This window comes from Ovis canadensis, chromosome 7 (assembly GCF_042477335.2).
Source record: "Ovis canadensis isolate MfBH-ARS-UI-01 breed Bighorn chromosome 7, ARS-UI_OviCan_v2, whole genome shotgun sequence".
NCBI classification, from domain to species: domain Eukaryota; kingdom Metazoa; phylum Chordata; class Mammalia; order Artiodactyla; family Bovidae; genus Ovis; species Ovis canadensis.
The window spans coordinates 35,597,677-35,622,984 of NC_091251.1; the positions used below are offsets into that span (position 1 = coordinate 35,597,677).

General features: G+C 39.7%; 1 long non-coding RNA gene and 1 gene segment (V, D, J or C); both read right to left on the bottom strand.

The window, feature by feature from the left end:
• LOC138443432 (M1-specific T cell receptor alpha chain-like) overlaps positions 1 to 25,308 on the bottom strand; it is a 1,249,782-nt gene that overhangs the window by 1,024,507 nt on the left and 199,967 nt on the right.
• LOC138931566 (uncharacterized) lies at positions 16,250 to 17,867 on the bottom strand. The gene is made up of 3 exons (XR_011446616.1): positions 17,612 to 17,867; positions 17,388 to 17,499; positions 16,250 to 16,352 (listed from the first exon to the last, which is right to left on the bottom strand). It is a non-coding gene; the product is annotated as an uncharacterized lncRNA (long non-coding RNA).

Consider the following 25,308-nt stretch of genomic DNA (forward strand, 5'->3'; position numbering starts at 1 on the left):
CTATAACTAGACTCGTGTTTGCCATGTGAGGGTCTTTAGGTGAAGCTGCCACTTTGATGCATTGTGGGGCAAGTATTCAACTTTAGACGACACATGTTCCATATGATTGTTTTATGGTATGGGGAGGGAGGTGGGAGGGGGGTTCAGGATGAGGAACACGTGTACGCCCGTGGTGAATTCATGTTGATGTGTAGCAGAACCAATACAATATTGTAAAGTAATTAGCCTCCAATTAAAATAAATACATTTAAATTAATAAATAAAGTCAAAAATTCAAGACCGAGAATGTATTAGTAGAAAGTTACTCTGGACACCTGTTTCCAAATGACATGGAAGGAGTTTTTGTTTAAAATTAAATCTTCTGATCCAGACCACAGATGAAGCAACCACAGGACCACCATTTCTTGTCTGAGGTCTGCAGGTGTGCATTTCAGCTGGGGTCCTGCAGCAGGGGGGCTCTCTCTTATTAAGCTCTGGGGTTTTTGTACAGCTTTTCTCATTACTTCAAGCACTGTGAGTTCCCAGACTGCACAAAAGTACTTTGCAGAGTCTTCCAACTGTAAGGCTGAAATGGTGAGGCTGATGGTGTTCTGTGCTCTCTGAAAGTTTACAGAGTAGCGGCCATTCCTTGCATTCGGGCCAGAAGATTCCTGACGAATAAGGAAAGTCATTTCTCCACTGGGAAGTTGCTTATACCAAAAAAGGTAGTGCGTGTACCCACTCCACCTTACTTCATACCGACAGTTCAGAATGACAGATTGCCCTATTTGACTGGTTATGTATGGCTGGTCTTGGGTAACTTTCTGAGCCACACCAGATCCTGTGGAAAAAAATCAGAAAACCAAGCTGAAGTAGTGAACAAAATAATGTAGGCATTAGACTAATTTGAGACCCAAAGAAAACCCAAACTGAAATTATAATAGATACGCTTTCCTCTGATCCTCCTTTCCTCCCCAAGTCCCTGTGAATCTCCACGTGCCTGTGTGCAGGCCTTTCACCCTGAACACGCACACCCATGTTTGCAAGCATCCCTACCAGAGAAGGTGAAGGCCAGGAGCACCCAGAGCAGACTGGAGAGTGGCATGAGGCATGGAATCCCCTGCACGAATGTGCTCAGTTCTGCCTCAAGATGAGAGTTCAGTGTCTTTGAGTACCTGGCAGCCCAAATACATAGTACCCAATACCTGCGTGACTCCCCCAACAGGAAGTGGGAGTTGTCATGCTTGTAGACCACGAGGTCTGCGCACAGATGAGAAAAAGTCTGACTCACCACAGACCTTTATTTTGTCTACTTGTCTTTCTCGGGTCATGAATTACCTGATCACTAATGACCTATGCAGGATCTGAAAGGGACCTGAAAAAAGCAATTCTCATGAAAGGTTTGAGCTGAGCAGAACTGAATAAACAAGTTGACATACATTGGTAATTGATCCGCAGGATAACTTTATCAGCCCATTTAGAACATAATTTAGTATATGCCATGAACCCTTCTTACAATCTATTTACTGGTCATCATTTAGCCTATGCCAACTTTCCTCCATCCAGTGTCTAATGACTCTTTTAAGAAGCTCACAGAACTTCATCTTTTTTAATGAAAGGCAATCTTATCCAAATACTTAATATATCTCTTATTTACTGGGTTCTAGAGCTCTAGTTAGGTTTTCCTATAAATAAGTTACTTCAAGATCAAACAATAACAAATCAGTCCTTCTGACTTTCGGAATGTATTCCATTATCTATGTTTTATGAAATTATAACAGGAATAAAACATTTTTTGTACAGCTTTTCCCATTACTTCAAGCACAGTGAGTTCGGAGACTGCACAAGAGTATTTTGCAGAGTCTTCCAGCTGTAAGGCTGACATTGAGTCTTACTTATTAGACTTTGAGAAGGATCAGGATATTCAGACCTGCTGCCTCCCAAAGTAGAATCATGCTTCTTAGACCATGTGTCCTAGAGTTGTCCTCATGTCACGTTTTCTATGTCATTGGCCCAAAGAGTTCAGTCTCACTTGTTAGTGGCTTATTATTTTTCTCTTTGTAAAATAAAGTCAATAGAAGCACGCCAGATCTTTCTGTGACACAATGCTATAATGCACTCCTGCCAAACTTGGTACCTACAGGCTGCAGACACTTAGTACCTGTCAATACCACAGAAGCTGGTGACTGAAGTTCTGTATACTGTTACCAGATCATGTAGAATGTAACTGTCAATCTTCCATCTGGTTTCATTGTTTTAATGGAAGAATTAACATAAAATAGTCAAAGGTAAATAGACAAGTAGAAAGGAAAGTACAGACAAGTTCTCTAAAACAGTGCCAGTCCTTTAACTTTAGGACAAGGTAACTAGGGATGCAGGAATAAAAGTGTGTATTTAGTTGAGATGTCTACTCCTCTGTCTCATTTCACCTCGGAGTGCAGACAGGCAGCCGATGCCCTGGTTTGCAATTATTTATAACTAAGTAGAAGAGACCATGGATGCCCACAGCAGCCTAGGCAGTAGCATGGTAAAATGAAATATATATATTAACAGAATAATTACAGACATAAATATAAGGAAATTGATACTGATAAATTTTTATCAAAACTCAGAACCTACTCTGATTCACCAGTTTTTACAGGCATTTTTTGATGCATAAGTCCATGAGACTTTATCACATGTGTAGGTTCTTGTAACTGTCACAGAAATCACAATACAGAACTGTCCCATCGCTCTAAAAAATGTCCCTTTGCACACGTTCTCACCCCTGCAATCCCTGATCACCCCTGGCAGCTACTGATCTCCTTTTCATTTCTATATTTTTCCTTTTAAGAATGTCATGTAAATAGAAGCATACCTTATGTATGGAATCATTATGGATCATAACCATACTATCCAATAAGTGTGATACATCAAGTAGCCTTCTGAGATAGACTTTTTTCCACTCAGCATAACACTCTTGAGATCAGTCTAGCTGATTGCATGTCTCAGTAGTCTGTCCCTTTTAATCACTACAGACTTTTCTCAACTAAGCATGGTTTGACTTGTGCTTATTGACTTTATGGTGGTGAGAAAGCCATTCAGTTGAGAGCATACTTTGAATTCTGATCTTTTGCTGGGCTAGCACCATGCAGCCTGATATTCTCAGGTGATGCTGGGAGTGAGCTGAACTTCTAGTCAGACCCAGAATCAGGAGCATAAACAACCTTTCTGCACCCACACAACCTTTCTGTTTTTCACTCTCAGCTCAGCAGTCAATAAATTACATGAGATTTTTCTATACTTTACTGTAAAATAAACTTTGTGTTAGGTGATTTTTCCCAACTATAAGTTAATGTAACTGTTGAGCATAATAAAGCTAAAATAAGATGTTCAGAGGGTTAGATGTAGTAAATGCTTTTTTCCTCCTTAACACAATATTTTCAACTTACAATGGTTTATTAGAACATAACTCCATCATAAGCTGAAGAAGATCTATAGATAATATGTCTATTTATTCATCAGTTTACCCAATGAAGATGTTTCGGCAGTTTCCAGTTTGGGGCCATCACAAATAGAGCTAGCATGAATGTTCATCTACAGATTTTTGTATGAACATAAGTTTTTTTTTAATTTCTCAAGCATTAATACCACAAGTGTGATTGCTGAGTTGTAAGGAAAGTGGGTATTTAAGTTTATGTGAAATTGATGTACTGTCTTCTAGAATGACTGTACCATTCACCTACCAGCAATGCATGAGTGATCCAATTTCTCTGCACCGTTGCCAGAACTTGGTATTGTCAGTAGTTTTAGTTTTAGCCTTTTTGACAGTCGTGGAGTGCTATCTCATTGTGTCTCTAATTTACATTCCCTAACGGCTATTGATGTTGAACATTTGCTCATATACTTATTTATATGCTTTTATCGGAGAAGGCAATGGCAACCCACCCCAGTACTCTTGCCTGGAAAGTCCCATGGACGGAGGAGCCTGGTGGACTGTAGTCCATGGGGTCTCTAAGAGTCGGCACGACTGAGCGACTTCACTTTCGCTCTTCACTTCCATGCATTGGAGAAGGCAATGGCACCCTACTCCAGTATTCTTGCCTGAAGAATCCGAGAGATGGAGGAGCCTGGTGGGCTTCCGTCTATGGGGTTGCACAGAGTCGGACACGACTGAGGCGACTTAGCAGCAGCAGCAGCATCCCTACTACATATCCTCTTTGGTAAAGTGCCTGTGTTAGTCTGCTGTTCATTTTTCAACTGGATTGTTTGTTTTCTTCCTGCTGAGTTTAGGAGTCCACTGTGTTCTGAATACCACTCTTTTGATGGGAATAAAGTATCCAAACATTTCCTGCCATTCAGTGGTTTGTCTTTTTCATTCTCTTAATAATAACTTTCACAGAGCAATTGTTTGCATTCTAATGAAATCTAAGTTTTTTTATGGATTGTGCTTTTGGTGTCATGTCGAAAATCTTTTTACCTAACCCTGCTTTATAAAGATTTTCTCTTATGGTTTCTTCTAAAATATTTATAGTTTTACATTTGAATATATGATCCATTGTGAGACTGAATTCAATGTTTTATGGAAGGTGTGAGATTTAGGCCAAGTTCCAATTATTTGCGTATAAATATCCGATTGTCCCAGTATCATTTCCTGATAAAACTGTCCTCTATTCAATTGTCTTTGCACCTTTGTCAAAAAAGTCAATTTTCCCCTCTTGTATGGGTTGACTTCTATACTCTTACTCAGTGACATAAACTTACCAATGATGTTTTAATTATCCTCTTAGCATCTGTAGTATGGTTTGCTTTTTCATTCCTTATATTCATAATTTATGTGTTTTCTTTTTTTCCCCTGATACTTCTACCTAGAAACAGATCAGTTTTACAATCAGCTTTCTTGCTGTGTGAGTCCACTTTTATAGTGTTACCCAGTGGCATAAATGTATTAATAATATTGATGTATTACCATTTTCACACTGCAGAATCTGCATATGATTTTCTCATGTGTATAATTTGTGTTTTTCTTTATTATATTGAAATTCCCTTGATAATTCTAGCTAGGAATAGATCAATGTTATTAATCATTTTAAGAAAATTAACAATATTTAACAGTTATTTCTATTGTTTGCTTTAGAGTTCACCAATCTGAATTTTTAATTTTATCCTTCTTTTAGATTATATTGGGTTTTATTTGTTCTTTTTCTATCTTATTTTGTTGAAAGGTTAGATAATTTTTTTCAACCTTATTTCTTTGGTAATAAGTTCGGTTCCGTTCAGTTGCTCAGTCATGTCCGACTCCTTGTGACCGCATGAAGCGCAGCATACCAGGCCTCCCTGTCAATCACCAACTCCCGGAATTCACTCAAATCCGTGTCCATCGAGTAGGTGATGCCACCCAACCATCTCATCCTCTGTTGTCCCTTTCTCCACCTGCCCTCAATCCTTCCCAGCATCAGGGTCTTCTCAAATGAGTTAACTCTTCGCTTGGTGGCCAAAGTATTGGAGTTTCAGATTCAACATCAGTCCTGCCAATGAATACCCAGGGTTGATCTCCTTTAGGATAGACTGGTTGGATCTCCTTGCAGTCCAAGGGACTCTCAAGAGTCTTCTCCAACACCACAGTTCAAAAGCATCAATGCTTCAGTGCTCAGCTTTCTTTGTAGTCCAACTCTCACATCCATACATGACCACTGGAAAAACCATAGCCTTGGCTAGACAGACCTTTGTTGGCAAAGTAATGTCTCTGCTTTTTAATATGCTGTCTAGGTTGGTCATAACTTTCCTTCCAAGGAGTAAGCATATTTTTATTTCATAGCTACAATCACCATCTGCAGTGATTTTGGAGCTCAGAAAAATAAAGTCAGCCACTGTTTCCACTGTTCCCACTGTTTCCCCATCTATTTGACATGAAGTGATGGGACCGGATGCCTTGATCTTCGTTTTCTCAATGTTGAGCTTTAAGCCAACTTTTTCACTCTCCTCTTGCACTTTCATCAAAAGGCTTTTTATTTCTTCTTTACTTTCTGCCATTAGGGTGGTGTCATCTGAGGTTATTGATATTTCTCCTAGCAATCTTGCTTCCAGCTTGTGCTTCCTCCAGCCCAGGATTTCTCATGATGTACTCTGCATAGAAGTTAAATAAGCAGGGTGGCAATATACAGCCTTGACGTACTCCTTTTCCTATTTGGAACCAGTCTGTTGTTCCATGTCCAGTTCTAACTATTGCTTCCTGAGCTGCATACAGGTTTCTCAAGAGGCAGGTCAGGTGGTCTGGTATTCCCATCTCTTTCAGAATTTTCCACAGTTTATTTTGATACACACAGTCAAAGACTTTGGCATAGACAATAAAGCAGAAATAGAGATGTTTTTCTGGTACTCTCTTGCTTTTTCGATGATCCAGTGGATGGTGGTAATTTGATCTCTGGTTCCTCTGCCTTTTCTGAAACCAGCTTAAACATCTGGAAGTTCACGTTTCATGTATTGCTGAAGCCTGGCTTGGAGCAGTTTGAGCATTACTTTACTAGCATGTGAGATGAGTGCAACTGTGCAGTAGTTGGAGCATTCTTTGGCATTGCCTTTCTTTGGGATTAGAATGAAAATCGACCTTTTCCAGTCCTGTGGCCACTGCTGAGTTTTCCAAATTTGCTGGCATATTGAGTGCAGCACTTTACAAAGTACTTTAAAAAGATAAATTTCCTTCTATGTATTATTTTAGCTGTGCCTCATACATATGTATATATTTGTGTTCTCTTTATATTTTCTTTCAAATACTTTTAAATAGTCATTGTAATTGCTTGTTAAACATACATATGAGTTGTCTTAAATTTAGTGCCAATATTCCAAATATTTGGGAGTTTTTTTCGCAATTGATTTTCTATATCAACTCCATTTTGGTGAAATAATAAATTCTGTATAATTTCAGTTTTCTTATATTAAGACATTATGCACAAACAAACTGTGTGTGTCTGTGTGTATATTTCATCTGCACTTCAGAATGTGTCTGGAGCCTCGGCTGCAGGTCTGGGTACAGGCTGCAGGTGTCTGGGGAGCACTGTGCACTTGCTGCACAGAAGTAGGTGGCTGAGTCTCCAGGCTGGGCAGCTGTGATGTGCAACGAGAGCTGTTTGGCACTTTTATTGAGGAAAACTGTGAGTCTTCCATCCTTCATTTCATTCACAACTGAACGTATGGCTATCAAGAGTGCAGGGCCTTTACCAGGATATTGCCGGTACCATGGGAAGTAATCAAATGCACTCTTCTCATAACTACAGTTCAGAATGGAAACCTCTCCTTCCTGGACTGTCAAAGGTTGAGGGCTCTGTTTCACCTGCTCTTGGTCACTTTTTTCCTTCTGTTGTCCACTCACCCCTGTTTAAAGAGATAAAAAATCATGAGGCCCACAAACTGATATGTCCTTCTTAAAGTTTCTATCTGCATGAATTTGTCCATACTCCAATCTTCTCATTCCCCTAAATTATGAGATATCCTAGGATTTCTCCATCATAACTCACAGTCTAGTTGAAGACACAGAATTAAGAATGATGCTTCCAATATCTTGTCCATTGTTCCTGGCACCAAAGTTCAGTGACAACTCAGGTTCTTCTGGTCTCCTCAGCCAGCTAGAACTCTGACTTAAGATTCACATCAGCTTTAATTCTCTCAAGAGGCCCCACCTTCTCACAAGTACTTTCAACTTAAGCTATTTTTTTCAAAGCAAGCCCTTCTCAATTTTCTCTATCTCAGACTCGCTCAAAATTACTTTCATTGAAAAGCAGAAATCCCCTCCTTACACATGGAATATGATTAGTTTAGAAATTCTCTCCTTTATTCCTCATCTTCTTTTCCTTCACATTTCCAAGAAGTTAAAAATCATTTAGCAGGACAACTTGATAACTTAACAGGGATTACATTATTTTACAATGGAGAAGAGAGGGACTCCCATGAAATCACAAGATGAGCGTTTCTCTTTTTTTAATTACAAATACAGATTAAAGTCTATTGAAGATATCAGTTCAGTCACTCAGTCATGTCCAACTCATTGCGACCCCATGGACTGTAGCACACCAGGCCTCCCTGTCCATCACCAACTTCTGGAGATCACTCAAACTCATGTCCATTGAATCGGTGATGCCATCCAACCACCTCATCCTGTGTTGTCTCCTTCTCCTCCTGCCTTCAACCTTTCCCAGCATCAGGGTCTTTTCAAATGAGTCAGTTCTTTGCATCAGGTGGCCGAAGTATTGGAGTTTCAGCTTCAACATCAGTCCTTCCAATGAATATTCAGGACTGATTTCCTTTAGAATGGACTGGTTGAATCTCCTTGAAGTACAAAGGACTCTTAAGAGTTTTCACCAACACCACAGTTCAAAAGCATCAATTCTTGGGCGCTCAGCTTTCTTTATAGTTCAACTCTCACATCCATACATAACTACCAGGGAAACCATAGCCTTGGCTAGACGGACCTTTGTTGGCAAAGTAATGTCTCTGATTTTTAAAATTCTGTCTAGTTTGGTCATAACTTTTCTTCCAAGGAGTAAGCATCTTTTAACTTCATGGCTGTAGTCACCATCTGCAGTGATTTGGGAGCCCCCAAAAATAAAGTCTGCCACTATTTCCACTGTTTCCCCATCTATTTGTAAAGTTAAAGTAAATAAGGAGCACACGTTTTTGAAGCCCAGAATTTTCTCTCTGTAGCTGATGTCATCTCAAATTCAATCAAAGAAAATATCATTACAGTCCAACAGGAGAAATAATAAAAGTTCTCATTCCTCAGTCTAATCCCATCTACCCCATCATTCTAAGGGGAACTTTTATTGTTAGACATCTGATATGTTTTCTTTTTCATTTATTCATTCATGAATGTATCTCAATAAATATTTAATGAGTGCTGCTAAGTGACTACTTAATATTCAATACTTGGATCTCAAGAAGGAAAGAGACATTCCCATCTTCAGTCAACTGGGGCCCAATACTCAAGTACAATCAGATAAAAGCTACTAAGGAGAAATGTGTATCTCTATGATATGACAAAGAAAAAAGTAATAAACTCTGCTTCTCAGCTCAGCCAGGTAACAGTTTTCATGGAAGCGATACTTGAACTGGAACTTACACCACTACTGCATTTCCCATAAAGGTGGAGGACTGAACTCTAGGCACAGATTAACTAAGTGGGGTATACATTTATATTAGAGAAGCTACATGTGGCCATATCCTTGAGGACAACATGCATCATTAAGAGAAGTGTTGATTTTCAAAGCCATATTTTCAAACTATTAGACTACAATATACATAGATACTACCTAGGTAGATGGATAAATAGATGGAAACATACATACTTTCATACATGACTGATAGATGTAAACGGAACCATAATAGGAGATAATAATTTAGTAGATTTTTAAGGGATCCTTTATGGCTACTTGAAGAATATGTGTTTGTGGGACAAGCATTACAATAATCTCCGAAGCAGCATTGCCCCTTTGTGGCCATAGAAAGAAGTTACCCAGAAAAAATGTATATAGCTTCTTAAAAATTAATGTTCATCACCTATGAACATCAATCAGAGCACTGAAATAAGTAACCAAGTCGTGATTTCTTGAGACAGGAGAAGATTTTGCCTTGTTCAAATATTGACCCTCAGAGTGAGTCACTGTAAGGAGCTGTCTTTCTTCCCGTAACGGCAACATCAAATCAAGAAGAGCCCTTTATACTGAAGAGATCATGTCTTTAAATAGATTCTAAATTAATACTGCTTAATACTGCTTAATACACACTTAATACTGCTGTCTTTTTATTTTTGTCTGCACACTGTTGACATGAGTTTAGCTTCTTTTTGTTTTTGCATTATTTATTGAATCTATTATTGAGACAGCAACTGTACAGAAATATTTAAGACCCCAACAGAATGAAACAATAAGCAAGTGAACTAGAACTATTCTAAAAAGACCCTTTGTAATCATACATCATGATCATCTAGGATTTATTCCAGGTATGCAAGGCTGATTCAGTATCCTCAGATCAATCAATGTGATATACCACAACAACAGAATGAAAGATTAAAACCACATAATTACTTCAGTAGATGCAGAAAAAGCATTTGACAAAATCCAATATCCACTCACGATAAAAGCTCTCAATAAACTTGATATGGGGAAAATGTACTTCAAAACAATGAAGGTTATTTATGACAAACCAACAGCTAACATCACAATCAATTGTTTTAAACAATGAAAGCTTTTTCTCTAAGACCTTAAACAGACAAGCCTGCAAATCTCACCACTTCTATTTAACATAGTACTGGGAGTCCTAGCCATAGCAATCAGATATGAAAAAGAAAGAAAAGGCATCCAAGTGTGAAGAAAGAAACTGCCACTATTTGCAAATGACATGATGCTGTGTATAGAAAATAGGAAGGTACCATCAAAAAGCTATTAGGAAAAATAAATGAAAGTAAAGCTCAGTAAAGTTGCAGAGTATGAAATTAATATGTAGAAATCTTCTGCATTTCTATATACTAATAATGAATTATAAGAAAAAGAATTTAAGAAAACATCCAATTTACAATTGAATCTAAGAGCATACAATAATTAGCATTAATTTCAACAAAGGAATTGAAAGACCTGTACTTTGAGAACTGTAAGAATTGATAAAAATGATTTAAGACAATACAAATAAATAGAAAGATATTTCGTGTTTATGGACTGGAAGAGTTAATATTGCTAAAATATCCATACACCCAAAACAATCTACAGATTCAATGCAATCTTCATCAAATTACTCATGGCATTTTTTCATAGAACTAGAAAAAATAATCCTAAAATTTGTATGGAACCATACAAGACCTCAACAGCCGAAGCAATTTTCAGAAAAAAGAGCAAAGTTGCAAATACTATACTCTCTGATGTGAAAATATGCTACACAGTGATAGTAATTGAAAAGTGTATGGTACCGGCACAAAAACAGACATAGATAAATGGGACAAAATAGAACCAAAATAAACCCATGCACCTATGATCAATCAATCTATGACAAAAGAGGCAGGAATATACAGTGGGGGCAAAGACAGATTCTTCAATAAGTAGGTTTTGAGCAAACTGAACAGCTACATGTAAAAGAATGAAACTAGAAATTTTTCTCACAGCATGAATAAAAACAACTCAAAATGTTTTAAAGACTAAAATATAACAGCTGAAATCATAAAACTCCTAAAAGAAAATATAGACAGTATGTTCTGTGACATTCATCTTTATAATATTTTTTTATAATCAAACTAAACTCTTGCACAGAGAAGAAAACCATTAACACAAAGAAAAGGAAATCTGAAAAAGGAAAAGATATCTGCAAACAACATTTCGACAAGGATTTAATATCCAAAATATATAAATAATTTACATATTTAATCAAAAACATAATCTTATTTTAAATTAGGCAGAGGACCTGTTTTACCAAAAAAGGTATTCAGATGGCCAACAGGCACATGAAAAGATGCTCAATATTTTTAGTCACCAGTAAAATGCAAATCAGAAAAGCAAATGAGCAAATCACCTTACTAGGGCTGTCATCAAAAAGACAAGAAATAACAAGGGTTGGTGAGGATGTGGAGAACAGGGAATCTTTGTGCACTGTTGGTAGTAATATAAATTGGTGCAGCCTCTGTGGAAAGCAGTATGGAGATTCTCCCCACTCTGCCCTTCCCAGATTAAAAGTGGAATGATGCCTGCAACCTGGAGTCTTATGCTTCCTCAGTTGCTCAGAAAGGAGGCAGCACTTTGGTGGGGAGAGATAGAGACTGGGATCCTATCCGGTTTTGGTGGCTGTGGTGGAAAAGATAACAGCAAACTGACTGACAATTTAAAAAATAAAAATAGAATTACTACATGATCCAGAACTTCCACTCCTGGGTGTTTATCCAAAGAGAAAAAAAGAGCTAGTTCAAAAATATATAATTGCCCCAGTGCTCACAGAAACATTATTTACGATAGTCAAGATACTGAAGACATCGCTGTGCTCATTCGTATCATAGATGAATGGATAAGGAAGATCTAGATGATAGACAGATAGATAGATCAGTATAGATATAAATAGTGAAATATTACCATAAAAAAAGTAAAATCTTGCCATTTGGGACAACATGGATAGACCCAGAGGGTATTGTACTTATTGAAATAAGTCAGAGTGAGACAAATAAACTGTCTGTTTTAATACATATCTGTGGAATCTGAAAAAATATACATATAACAAAAGAGAAACAGACTCAGAGACACAATGAAACAACTAGCGGTCACTGGATGGGAGAGGAGCGAGTGTGGGAGTGAGCCAGGGAAGGAATTAAGAGGCACACATCTCAGTCATAAAATAAATTGTAAGTTTGCAATGTATACCAAAGGAAATATGATCAAATTTTACAATAATTTTGTATGTGATGTAATTTATCAAAAATATCAAATGACTATGCCATACATCTGAAACTAAAATAGTATTGTAAGTCAACTACGTTTCAATTGTTAAAGTTTTAATTGGATAAAAATGTGGCCAAATAGACTTTGGGTGTGGGATTAGTTGAAGGATCTTGATATGAATTATTCTGGATTATCTGGGTAGGTCCTATACATAACCATGCATCCTTTGCTAACATGAAAAAAAAAAAAGACTATCAGATATTTCTCTAGAAAAATGAGTTTATTTGGGATCAGCAAAGGATTTATTTGGGGTCTGCAACCATGGCAAGCCTCATGCAAGTCCCCACAGAACAAGAGAAGAAGGATCTTATAGAGAAGAAAAGGAAGTTGAGAGGGGTACTGTAAACAGACGTTTACATTTGTTTACATTGGGATGTCCCTGGTGGTCCAGTGCTTAAGAATCTGCCCTCCAATGCAGGGGTTGTGGTTCAATCCCTCGTAGGGACCCACAGGCCACCAGGCAACTAAGCCCGTGTACCATAACTAGAGAGCCCATGTGTGCAACTACTGAGCCCACGCACTCTAGAGACAGAGCTCACAACAAGAGGAGCCCCTGCACACACACACACAAAGTGAACAGAGACCATGGATTTTCACTGGCCCAGTGTTTGCCTGGAAGGAAGAGGCATCTTTCTTCTGCCCTTTAATCCTGTTATCTTCACAGGGTATGAGAGCTCCCCCTGTCTCTCAACTCTATTTAAATGAGTTTCTGTTTATTTACTTATTTCCTACACCTTAGAAGCAGAAGAATATTTGTCTCCGGAAGAGAAAGGAGCTGACGTGGTAGAAGTAAGAGGTTGCAGTGATTCAAGGAAGGGCTATGACCCAAGGAATCCAAGTGACTTCCAGAAGCTTGAAAAACGCAAGGAAATGGATTCTTCCTTAAAGCCTCTAGAAGGAACCAACCAGCCAAGATCATGACTGTAACCAGCAAAATTAATTTCATGCTTCTTCAACCCAGAATTATAAGAGAATTCATTTGTTTTAACTTATCAAGTTCACATTAAACATTGAGCAAACGTTTTTTGTTTGCTTTCCACAGTAGTAGGAGTACATGTAAATATTTGCAGTTGTCTGTTGGAACACTTCATGGTGAGGCAGACTTGAACATTCTGGAGACGGCAACTAAGCTGGATAATATCTTTATTGGAGTGATTTCACTTAATTCCTTTCACTTTTTAACATTTTTGAGTTTAGCAAGCATGCTCTGTCACTCAGTCATGTCCAACTCTTTGAGACCCCATGGACTGTTGGGCTGCCAGGCTCTTCTGTCCATGAGATTTCCCGGTATTTCCCAAGAATACTGGAATGGGTTACCATTTCCTCCTCCAGAGGATCTTCCCCACCCAGGGACCAAACCCATGTCTCCTGCATCTCCTGCATTGGTAAGCAGATTCTTTACCACTGAGCCACCTGGGAAGAAGTGGTTAAATATTTATTTTAATTCTATCCTCTTATCGACTACTCTGCTGGTTCCCAGATAGAAGTTTCTAGTGCAGAAGGAGACACAGATTGAGAAGGGAAGATAAAGACTAAAGTCCTAATCTAAAGACTAAAGGCCCTAATCTGTAGGGCCCAAAAGTATCTGTGGTTAAAACTGTACTGATGTGGGTGAGTAACATTAAACATTGCAAACGCCCTGTAGTGGCCTCAGGGTGTGACTGGCTGGAGGAGGGGCTGAGCCCTGCGGAGGGTTAGTGTGGAGGCTGCAGGTGCTTGGGAAGCACTGTGCTGCGCAGCACAGAAGTAAGTGCCTGAGTCTGTGGTCTGCAAAGAGGAAATGTGCAGTGAGCTGCGGCGTTCTGTAGGGACTGTCGTGGCATTTAATCTTCCTTCCTGCTTTGTTCCTGAAGGAATGTAAATGAGGTGGATGAGGCGGCCCCTGGAGTTCTGAAGATACCACCGCACATCGTCTGCGAAGGTGGAGAAATTACACCGCAGAGTAGAGCTGGCTCCTTCCTGGAGACTCAGGGCTGGGGGACTCTGAGCCACATCCATCCCTCTCACACCTGATGAGGAGAGAAACAGTCATAGGTGAGGGTCATAGAGCTCCTGCAAAACCCGGAAAGTACACCCCCAGCCCCATAAATGATGATAGAAAGTCTGCAAGACTTGTCAGCTCCTCTCCCTCCTTCAACAAAAGAGAAGCCGCTCATTCCTTCAGATTCCCCTGTCGGGCAGCCCCAACTCACAGCAAACCTGGGCAAACAAAAGCCCCAGCACAGTGTCCACTAGCCTTTTCATGACTTTTTGCCTTGTTTCTGGAAAATATTCACAAGATACATAGCAAACCCTGGGTGGTGAGTGTCATGACTTGTCTGGATGGTTCAGCTCCTGCAACCAATCAGCTCAGCCAACAAACCCTGCTCAGCTGACACTCTGTGAGAGGAAGCCCCACCCTTTGGTCTCAACTGAGCTAAAAACAGGTTAAAGAGGGGTGAGTGGAGGAAAAAGGTGACATTCAATGCGTTATACATAATTTTGAACTTGTGAAATGAACTTTGAAATGAACTTGTGAAATGAATTCAAAATGAACTTTTGAACTTCATATTTTCTCCTGATGTATAGTAATAAATAAATCTTAGGCAATAAAAGTGGAAAAAAGTCAGAAAAAGCTGGTATCTATACTTCGAAATTTTCCATCTAACCTTTTGTTTATGACTCCCTGTTTGATCCAGGGGACTTTCCTGAGAGCTATGGATAAAGATAACGACATAGATAAAGATAATAACAATCAATACAAATATAGGTATTTTGCATTGTGGTCATAAATGTCTAGTGCTTGAATTAAGGAATAAGGCACAGCTATTATTGAAAGGGATAGTCATTAAAAAGCATGCTTCTTATATGCCGATAATGATTTAGCTTTTCTTCACACAAAATTATTCTCCTCTATTATTACTAATCCCCATTTGAAAGAGTTTTTCAGGGGATGGAGCAGTAAAGAATATACTTGCCAATGCAGGGGACAAAAGAGATGGGGGTTTGATCCCTGGGTCAGGAAGATCCCCTGGAGAAGGAAATGGCAACCAGCTCCAGTATTCTTGCTTGGAAAATCCCATGGCCAGGGGAGCCTGGTGAGCTACAGTCTACAGGATGGCAAAGAGTAAGACCCGACTGAGCACTGGAAACCTCAGGATGAGTTTCAGAGGCAGGAGGTAGATGGGCCCCTGGGCTAGACAGCTGGCATGTGTCAAGCAGAGTAAAATTCAAGCTTTGTTTTCCCTACACACTCCAAGCACTGAGGGAAGGACCAATTCTACCTGTTGGAATTGTTCCTTTGACTTGCTTTTCATTGCTTTTGTTATTGTAATCATGCATAATGGGCTGCCTCAGAGAATCAGCCCCTCTGCCTGACTGCTCAAGTGCTTTTTGTTCATGACCTGTCCACCTGTGGATGGTAGGAAAGAAGAAATTGATACATCCCCTGCCTGAGGCTTGCCATTCTAGGAGATGTTTACAAGATTAATTTTGCCTTTAATTAATTTTGCCTTAATTTAATTTCCTCACCTTCCCCTTCCCTCTTCTGTAAAAGAACCTGGCATCCAGACCCAGACAGGATGACTATTTTGAGACATTAGTCTGCCATCTTCTTGGTCAGCCAGCTTTCCGAATAAAGCCCTTGCCCCAACACCTCGGCTCTCAGATTCATTAACCTGTCATGCTAATTAGCCTGTCAAAGGGAGCTCAGCCTCAGTACCTAAGGCAATTAACAGCAGGAGCTGAGCTCTGCTAGAGTAAAAAAGTGACCACTTCTGAGGTCAAAAGGTCAAGGAAAACTGCACAGGCACAGAAAGACTCCTTGGAGCTCAAAAAGGAAGTGGCACCACCTCACAACAGACGATGCCAAGCAGCCCACACAGCTCTGTGCTGGAGTCCATCCTGGTGAAGAGATGCACATTCATTGCTCAGGAGTGCCCTAAAACAGGTCTCCTGTGGGAAAAGGAGAGAGGTATCAGGCCAAAGATAAACACAGGCCCAGAAGAACTGCCCCGTAAAGATGATTTAACCACCTCTTCACTGCACTCCTCATCTTCCTCCTTGTTAAGGAGGATGCTCCTGTGTCTCCTGCATTGGCAGGCAGATTCTTTACCACTGCACCACCTGGGAAGCCTATTATTGGGGACTGATGAATAAAAGAAGGCTTCTTTTGTTTCACACTATATTGTCTTTGGAAAGGTCACCCATATACATCCTTAAGTGCCAGCAGTGATTAGCTGCACCAGTCCCAAATGCTTTAGTCAAAGAGTTGAAGTCCTTTAAGGAAAGAAAACGCTTAGGATACTAGCAAAATAGTCTGAAGATAATACAGTTGGAAATAAGCCTTTGTCCTGGGTTTTTTTTGTTTGCTTGAGAGATGAGATTAATATTGTAAAGCAAATTCTCTGACTTGTGTTATATCAAGTCACATGGCCAACTTCAAGCTATTATATCTCAGCCCATCACTATTCCAAATGACACAGGAGTAAGGAACTTTCTCCAGCTTGTTGAAAATTCTATGGCCTCATTTTCTCTAGAGTTCTGATTCTAGAGGACAAAAACACCAAATTTCAGAAAACAGGAGTCTTTCCTTTGTAAAATGATAAATAAAAATGAATAGAAAAGACAAGACAAAATGAAGAAAAGAAAAATCTAAGATGCCCGTGGGAACCAAACACTTCCAGGATTCTGCATTGCCTGTACTGTTTGCCTTCACAGAGCATGCCAACTTCCTAAACATAACAAAGATTGAGCTATGGTGTCCCGGGAGGTTTGTGTTCAGCTCCTCCTGCAGTCCCAGGCACTGTGTCACTCAGCGCACAGAAGTACTTGGCCGAGTCTTTCCAATGAGCTGGTATTTTCCTCAGGTGGAAGGACTCCTCACTCCTCCTAAATTCAGCCTCAAAACCTTTGATGCCTGAAACAAGACTGTCTCCAGACTCATACTTCAGGAGAAGCTGGAGTCCTTGGTTGGGGTACTGCACGTACCAGGAGAGGTATGGTGAAAAAGAAGATGAGTAGTTGCACTTCAGCTCCAGACAGGCTCCTTCAGAGACAGTGATGTGGTCATCAGGCTGGGTCACTGACTGGGCTCCAGCTCCTGCTGAAACATCAATGCTGAATCAGTGAACTCAGCTAAAACAAAAAGTCTCTCTTCAACACGGAGCACTATTCCATGTGTGGACAAAGGAGTAAAATGGAGCAGTACTCACTCAGAAACAGGAGCATCTCAAGCATCAAGGTGAACACCAGGGTCATAGTGGGGCAGTGAAGCGGCAGTGAGCTCCCTTCTAACAGGTTCCCCACAAATAAGCCCGAAGACTGGCTGACTTGAACCCAGGTTTCTCTGAATAAGAATGACAAAGGATTTACATTTCTTCTGATGGAGGTTGTAGGGAGGTTGTTAGGAAGAGACGCTGTCTTAACAAAACGCGTACCTCTGGTGTCTGAGATGCTTTACATCTCACTGTGTAAAAAATGGTCAGAATATCTCTTTAAACCATAGGGGTTTTCTGAGGTTCTTCTGATCTTTTACAGAAAATCAATTTCCAGTTTAAGCAGCAGTGCCCTCCAGAGGCCAAATAGAGAACTAGGGAGAAGTTCACTGTTCTCATTAACATGCCCCTCATTTTTACTGACCTTCTGTGGTTGAATTTCAAAGCATTATGATTATGTACAGAAGAGGATTTATATGTTGTCAGCCTTGAACTGTATTAAATTTGGCTTTTTAAAAAAACACAGAATTGTAATTTAAAAATTCCCTGTGTTACTGAATAGCACAGGGAACTATACTCAATATCCAGGGGTAAACCATAATGGAAAAGAAAATAAAAAAGAAAGTCTATATATGTATAACTCAGTCACTTTACTCTACAGAAGAAATTAGCATAATATTGTCAATCAGCTATCCTTCAACTTTTAAGTGTTGGATGCAAAATAATTTTTAGAATGAAACAAAATCACAATGTTACAATTTTTTTTGGTTTCCAGATTTAACTATGCGCCAGGAGGAGATAATCCAATATATTTCAACTGCAGAAAGAGAAGGGCCATAATCCAGAAGCCTTCACTAATAAAGGCGAAATTGAGACATTCTCAGATGAAGGAAACTAAGAAAAGTGGTCACCAGAAGACCTATCCTAATAATGTCTAAAGGAAGCTCTATAAACAGAAATAAAATTATAAAGGAAGGAGTCTTGAAACAGCAAGAAGGAATAAAGAATACAATAAGCAAAAATATGGATAAATACAGTAGACTTTTCCTCTTGGATTTCCTCAATTATATGTGGTGGAAATATATTATAGCATATTATATATGTTATATAATAACATACATATAATAATATAATATAATTATATATCTGGAAAAAATTATAACACTGTCTAATGAGGCTCTAAGCACACATGGAGGAAATACTAAAGAAAATTATTTTATGAATGGGCAGAATAAATAGGTGTAAAAGGAGGCAATACTTATATACTTCATTCAAATAGGTAAAATAATATTACCAATAGACTGTGTTATGTATAATGCAATAACTGGAGCAACCATATAAAAACAGCTATACAATAAGACATGTCTAAACACTATAGGAGCTTCCCTTGTGACTCAGACCGTAAAAGAATCTTCCTACAATGCAGGAGACCCGGGTTCAGTCCCTGGGTTGACAAGATGCCCTGGAGACGAGAATGGCTACCCACTCCAGTACTCTTGCTTGGAGAATTCTATGGTAGGCTACATCCATGAGGTCACAAAGAGTCAGACACAACTGAGCAACTAACACACACACAGAGCACTGCAGATAAATTGAAGGATAACCCTAGAAAATGGTGACTAACTCACAGGAGATTAGAGGGAAAAACATAGGGAACAAAAAGGAGCACAAACAAAAAATCAAATAAAATGGAAGGCTAAGCCCTAAAATATCAAGACAGTGAAAGCAAGTAATCTACACAAAAAAACTAAGACACAGAAGTTGATCTGAACACACCAGTGACAAAACAGTTCAGACAAAAAGTGGATTAAGAAACATGACCCAACTATAACTGTCTGAAAGAAATCCATTTCAAATAATACATAGTCAAAGTAAAAGAATGGAAAAATATGTATTATGCAAACATTAATCAAAGGAAAGTATAATGGCTATATTAATATCAGATAAAATAGACAGACTCCTGAACAAAGAAAATTACCAGAGACAGAGAAACATTATCTGCTGATGAAGAGGATGATTAACGAGAAGACATAGCAATCCTAAATGTATGTGTACCAACTAACAGAGCTGAAAAATACGTGGAACAAAAATCAGAGCTGAAAAGAAGAGACAAATCTAGAAATATAAGTAAATACTTCAATATTCCTCTCTCAACAACTGGTAGAATAACTTGCCAGAAAATCAGCAGATATATAAAAGAATTCAATAACACCATTAACCAGTAGGATTTAATAGTCACCTATACAACACTCCACCCAACCAGAGCAGAATATACTTCTTTTCAAGTGTCCATGGAATATATACCAGGTAAGTCCAAATCTTGGGACCTAAAAAAAATGCAGCATCTAATGTAAAAGAACTGAAATATAAAGAGTATGTTCACCAACCATAATGAAATAATAGTATAAATAAATAACAGAAAGATACAGGAAAATTCCCAAACATTTGGCAACCAAACAACACACTTCTTAATAATTTATGGGTCATAGAGAATGTCTTAAGGGAAATCACTGAATTTCCCATGAATTGAGTAAAAATGAAAATACAACATACCAAAATTGGGGAGACACAGCCAAAGAAGTATTGAGAGTGAAATTTTAGCACTACATGCAAATATTAGAAAAGAATAAAATCTCAGATAGGTTATCTAAGCTTCTATCTGAAGAACCTAGATAAGGAAAGGATAAATTAACCCAAAACAAGCATAAGAAAGCAATAATGATAAAAGGAGAAATCAATGAAATTTAAAAGAGATAAACAATAGAGAAAATCAGTGAAACAAAGAGTTGGTTCTTTAAGAGGATCAGTAAAACTGACAAACTTCTAGCAAAACAGATGGGTGGAGGGGGGTGGGAAGAACAGGGACAATGTCAGCAGGCTAATTAGCAGTATGACATCCTATGTGATTGGGTAAGGATGAACATTTGCTTTTCTCCAGTTACTCCTGGGCTTCCCTCATAGCTCAGTTGGTAAAGAATGCACCTGCAATGCAGGAGACCCCAGTTCAGTTCCTGGGTAGGGAAGATCCACTGGAGAAGGAATAGGCTACCCAGTAGTCTTGGGCTTCCCTTGTGGCTCAGCTGGTAAAGAATCCGCCTGCAATACGGGAGACCTGGGTTTGATCCCTGGGTTGGAAAGATCCCCTGGAGAATTGAAAGGCTACCCACTCCAGGATTCTGGCCTGGAGTATTCCATGGACTGTATAGTCCACGGGGTCACAAAGAGTTGGACACGAGTGAGAGACTTTCACTAACTAACTAACACTAACAGCTGGCCCTGAGTTGAATGAACTCCCGAAGTATTATGCTAAATAAAATAAACAATGCAAGAATGCCATGTGTTGTATGATTGATTCCATTTGCATGGAATACATAAAATAAGTAAATCCATGGTCAGAAAGCAGGTGGGTGGCTTCCAGGGACATGTGCGTGGGGAGCAAGGGGACTGACTGCTTCATGGGTGTGTGGTTTCCTCTTGGGGTGACGACAAGGTTTCAAATCTAGGTAGAGGGGATGACTGTGCCGTGTTGTGAGTATACCAGATGCACACTTAGTTGTTCGTTTAAAAGAGTGAGCTGTGTGAAATGTTACTTAATCTCAACAAAACCACTATTTTTTAACTTTTTATTTTACATCAGAGAATAGCTGATTAACAATGCTGTGTTATTTTCAGGTGTACATCACAGTGATTCTGTTACACATATATATGTATCTATTCTTTTTCAAATTCTTTCCCATTTAGATTGTAAAACTATCATTAAAATTGAAGCTGATGAAAATCTAATGACCAAACAATTCACAATATAATTTTAAATCATTTCATCAGATTTTAAAAACTTATTTAATTGGAGGATAATTACTTTGCAATATTGTGATGGTCTTTGCCATACATCAACATGAATCGGCCACAGGTATACCTGAGTCCCCACCATCCTGAAAACCCCTCCCACCTCCCCTGCCACCCTATCCCTCCGGGTTGTCCCAGAGCATGAGCTTTGGGTGCCCTGCTGCATGCATGGAACTTGCACTGCTCATCTGTGTTACCTATGGGAATGCACATGTTTCAGGGCTCTTCTCTCAAGTCATCCTACCCTTGCTAATTGCCTCTATCTGGAAAGAAAGTCAATACAGGAACCCCTTAATGGAAAAAGTTTCCTTAACGCCAAGACAGGACGTGGTTGGAGCCCCATCTGCAGTTTGAGTACTGGGAACAGGTTCCCTGGGTGCACTGTGCCTCACAGCACAGAGGTAGGTGGTCGAGTCACTGCGCTGAGAAGTTGCAGTGTATAAAGCACTGTGTCTTGATGATTTATCCAACGAGACTGTAATTCTTCCACTTGTTTGCTCTTTCTGATTTGCCTGAATTGACAGCAGAGATATGAGCCCTTTCCCAGGATCCTGCCTGAACCACTGAAGGAAGTACAGAGTGCTGTCGGTGTAACTGCAGTTGAGAACCAAGCTGTCTCCCTCTCTCACGCTCAGAGCTTCAGGACTCTGACTCACGTCCTGTTTACTGCTCGCCCCTGTTCAGAAAGAGAAAACAGAGACAGGCTGGTTAGCGGCTGATTATTCTTTGGAAACTAAGTTTAAGTTTACTTTTTCGCTCTCCACAGGAACTCCCAGAAACCACGCAGGTACAGCTCCCTGACGTTCTCTCTTCCCTGGAGAGGAATATCCGGGAATTGCCCCTTCTTTGCCTGTTTCCAAATCCCTCTAACTCACAGTCTAGTTGTAACCAAAGGATGAGCAGGCTCAGGGATGTGTCCATTCCTCTGTCACGTAGACTCCCTGAGAACTGAATTCTTGTGTCTGTGAAATGTTCAAGGACTCACAGGATAAAAGATCTGCTTTGCTGCCTCTTGGGTTCAAAACTTTCTACAGGAAACAGCGTCAGCCCAGCCAATCAGAGCAAGTCACGCAAGCAGGGAGGAGGACGGCGCCAGAAGCCCAGCTGCCAAGAGTGGGAGGTTGCCATGGAAACACCATCATCTCAGGACCAAGCCCAGCCTTGCCAGAGAAATGCTTATCTCTTTCCCTCGTCCTGGGGAAAACAATTTTTAACACATCAGATTTGTAGCATGTGGCTAAGTATGTACTTAGAGGGGTTTCTCTGATGGCTCAAACAGTGAAGAATCTGCCTGCAATGCAGGAGACCCAAGTTTGATCCCTGGGTGGGGAAGATCCCCTGGAGATAGGAATGACAATCCACTCCAGTATTCTTGCCTGGAAAATTCCATGGACAGAGGAGCCTGCTGGGCTACAGTCCATGGGGTGGCAAAGACTCAGACACTACTGAGTAACCAATACACACAGGAACATAGAGAGAAATGTAAGCGTAAATGCTTATGCTAGAAAAGAAGAAATCGTAAGTTTTACGGCACAGCTGCAGCTGAACCTCTTCAGATTTCTGTAACTGCTCCTTCCTCTTGCCACTTCAGTTCTTAAGAATTGTTTTCTTTAATTCACACTTTCTTGAAAATCCCTTTTTATGATTTCTCAGCCATCAGGTTGCAAAAAGAGTTAAGAATCATAATATTCACATTCAATGTGTGTGATAAATCAGGAAATGGGCACTTTCACATCCTATAACTGAAGTATAAGCTAAATAAGATTCATAGGTGCTATTTACATATCATTGGCCAGAAATGCCACTTGTCTGAGAATTTTTTAAGAAATAGCCTTATAAATACATTATAAAATTGCATATTGTATGCAGCAAGGATATTTAAATATCCTTCAATACAAATATTCAATATGTTATGATAGATCTGTATTATAATACTATACAGTTGTCAACGGAGAAGGCAATGGCACCCCACTCCAGCACTCTTGCCTGGAAAATCCCATAGATGGAGGAGCCTGGTAGGCTGCACTCCATGGGGTCGCGAAGACTCAGACACGACTGAGCGCTTCCCTTTCACTTTTTACTTTTATGCATTGGAGAAGGAAATGGCAACCCACTCCAGTGTTCTTGCCTGGAGAATCCCAGGGATGGGGGAGCCTGATGGGCTGCCGTCTATGGGGTCACACAGAGTCGGACACGACTGAAGTGACTTAGCAGTAGCAGCATACAGTTGTCTAAAGAGTAAGTAGACTTATTTCTTTGGACTTATTCAAACTGTTATTTACATTTTAAATTAATTCTTGTTGAAGTATAACTGACTTACAATGTTATGTTACTTTCTGCTATATAGCAGAAATATTTTTGAACTGTTTAACTCTGGAGATTTTATTTTTTAATTCTCATTTTATGTTGCCTGCAGCATTTATCTTAGAAATCCCTTCATCTTTAAACATGTTTAAGGCTCAATTGCACTCATCTCACACACTAGTAAAGTAATTCTCCAAGCCAGGCTTCAGCAATATGTGAACTGTGAACTTCCAGATGTTCAAGCTGGTTTTAGAAAAGGCAGAGGAACCAGAGATCAAATTGCCAACATCTGCTGGATCATCAAAAAAGCAAGAGAGTTCCAGAAAAACATCTATTTCTGCTTTTTTAACTATGCCAAAGCCTTTGACTGTGTAGATCACAATAAACTGGAAAAATCTTCAACAGATGGGAATACCAGACCACCTGACCTGCCTCTTGAGAAACCTATATGCAGGTCAGGAGGAAACAGTTAGAACTGGACATCGAACAACAGACTGGTTCCAAATAGGAAAAGGAGTACGTCAAGGCTGTATATTGTCACCCTGCTTATTTAACTTATGTGCAGAGTACATCACGAGAAACGCTGGGCTGGAAGAAGCACAAGCTGGAATCAAGATTGCTGGGAGAAATATCGATAACACCACCCTTATGGCAGAAAGTGAAGGGGAACTAAAAAGCCTCTTGATGAAAGTCAAAGAGGAAAGAGAAAAAGTTGGCTTAAAGCTCAACATTCAGAAACCTAAGATCATGGCATCTGGTCCCATCACTTCATGGGAAATAGATGGGGAAACAGTGGAAACAGTGTCAGACTTTATTTTGGGGGGCTCCAAAATTGCTGCAGATGGTGACTGCAGCCATGAAATTAAAAGACACTTACTCCTGGGAAGGAAAGTTATGACCAACCTAGATAGTATATTGAAAAGCAGAGACATTACTTTGCCAACAAAGGTCCGTCTGGTGAAGGCTATGGTTTTTCCTGTGGTCATGTATGGATGTGAGAGTTGGGCTGTGAAGAAGGCTGAGCGCCGAAGAATTGATGCTTTTGAACTGTGGTGCTGCAAGGAGATCCAACCAGTCCATCTAAAGGATATCGGTCCTGGGTGTTCTTTGGAAGGATTGATGCTAAAGCTGAAACTCCAATACTTTGGCCAACTCATGCAAAGAGCTGACTCATTGGAAAAGACTCTGATGCTGGCAGGGATTGGGGGCAGGAGGAGAAGGGGATGACACAGGATGAGATGGCTGGATGGCATCACCGACTTGATGGACATGAGTTTTGGTGGACTCCAGGAGTTGGTAATGGACAGGGAGGCCTAGTGTGCTGCAGTTCATGTGGTCGCAAAGAGTCGGACACGACTGAGCGACTGAACTGAACTGAACTGAACTGAAGGCTGTTTCCTTACCTGAGGATAGATTAATATTAGTTTGTGTGTTTTAGATTATAAAAAGAGTATCTAAAGTGCTGAGTAATGGACTTGGCATATGGCAGTGGTTCAATAAATGATAATAAACATTCTGATGTTGAAGATGAAAATGACAAAAAG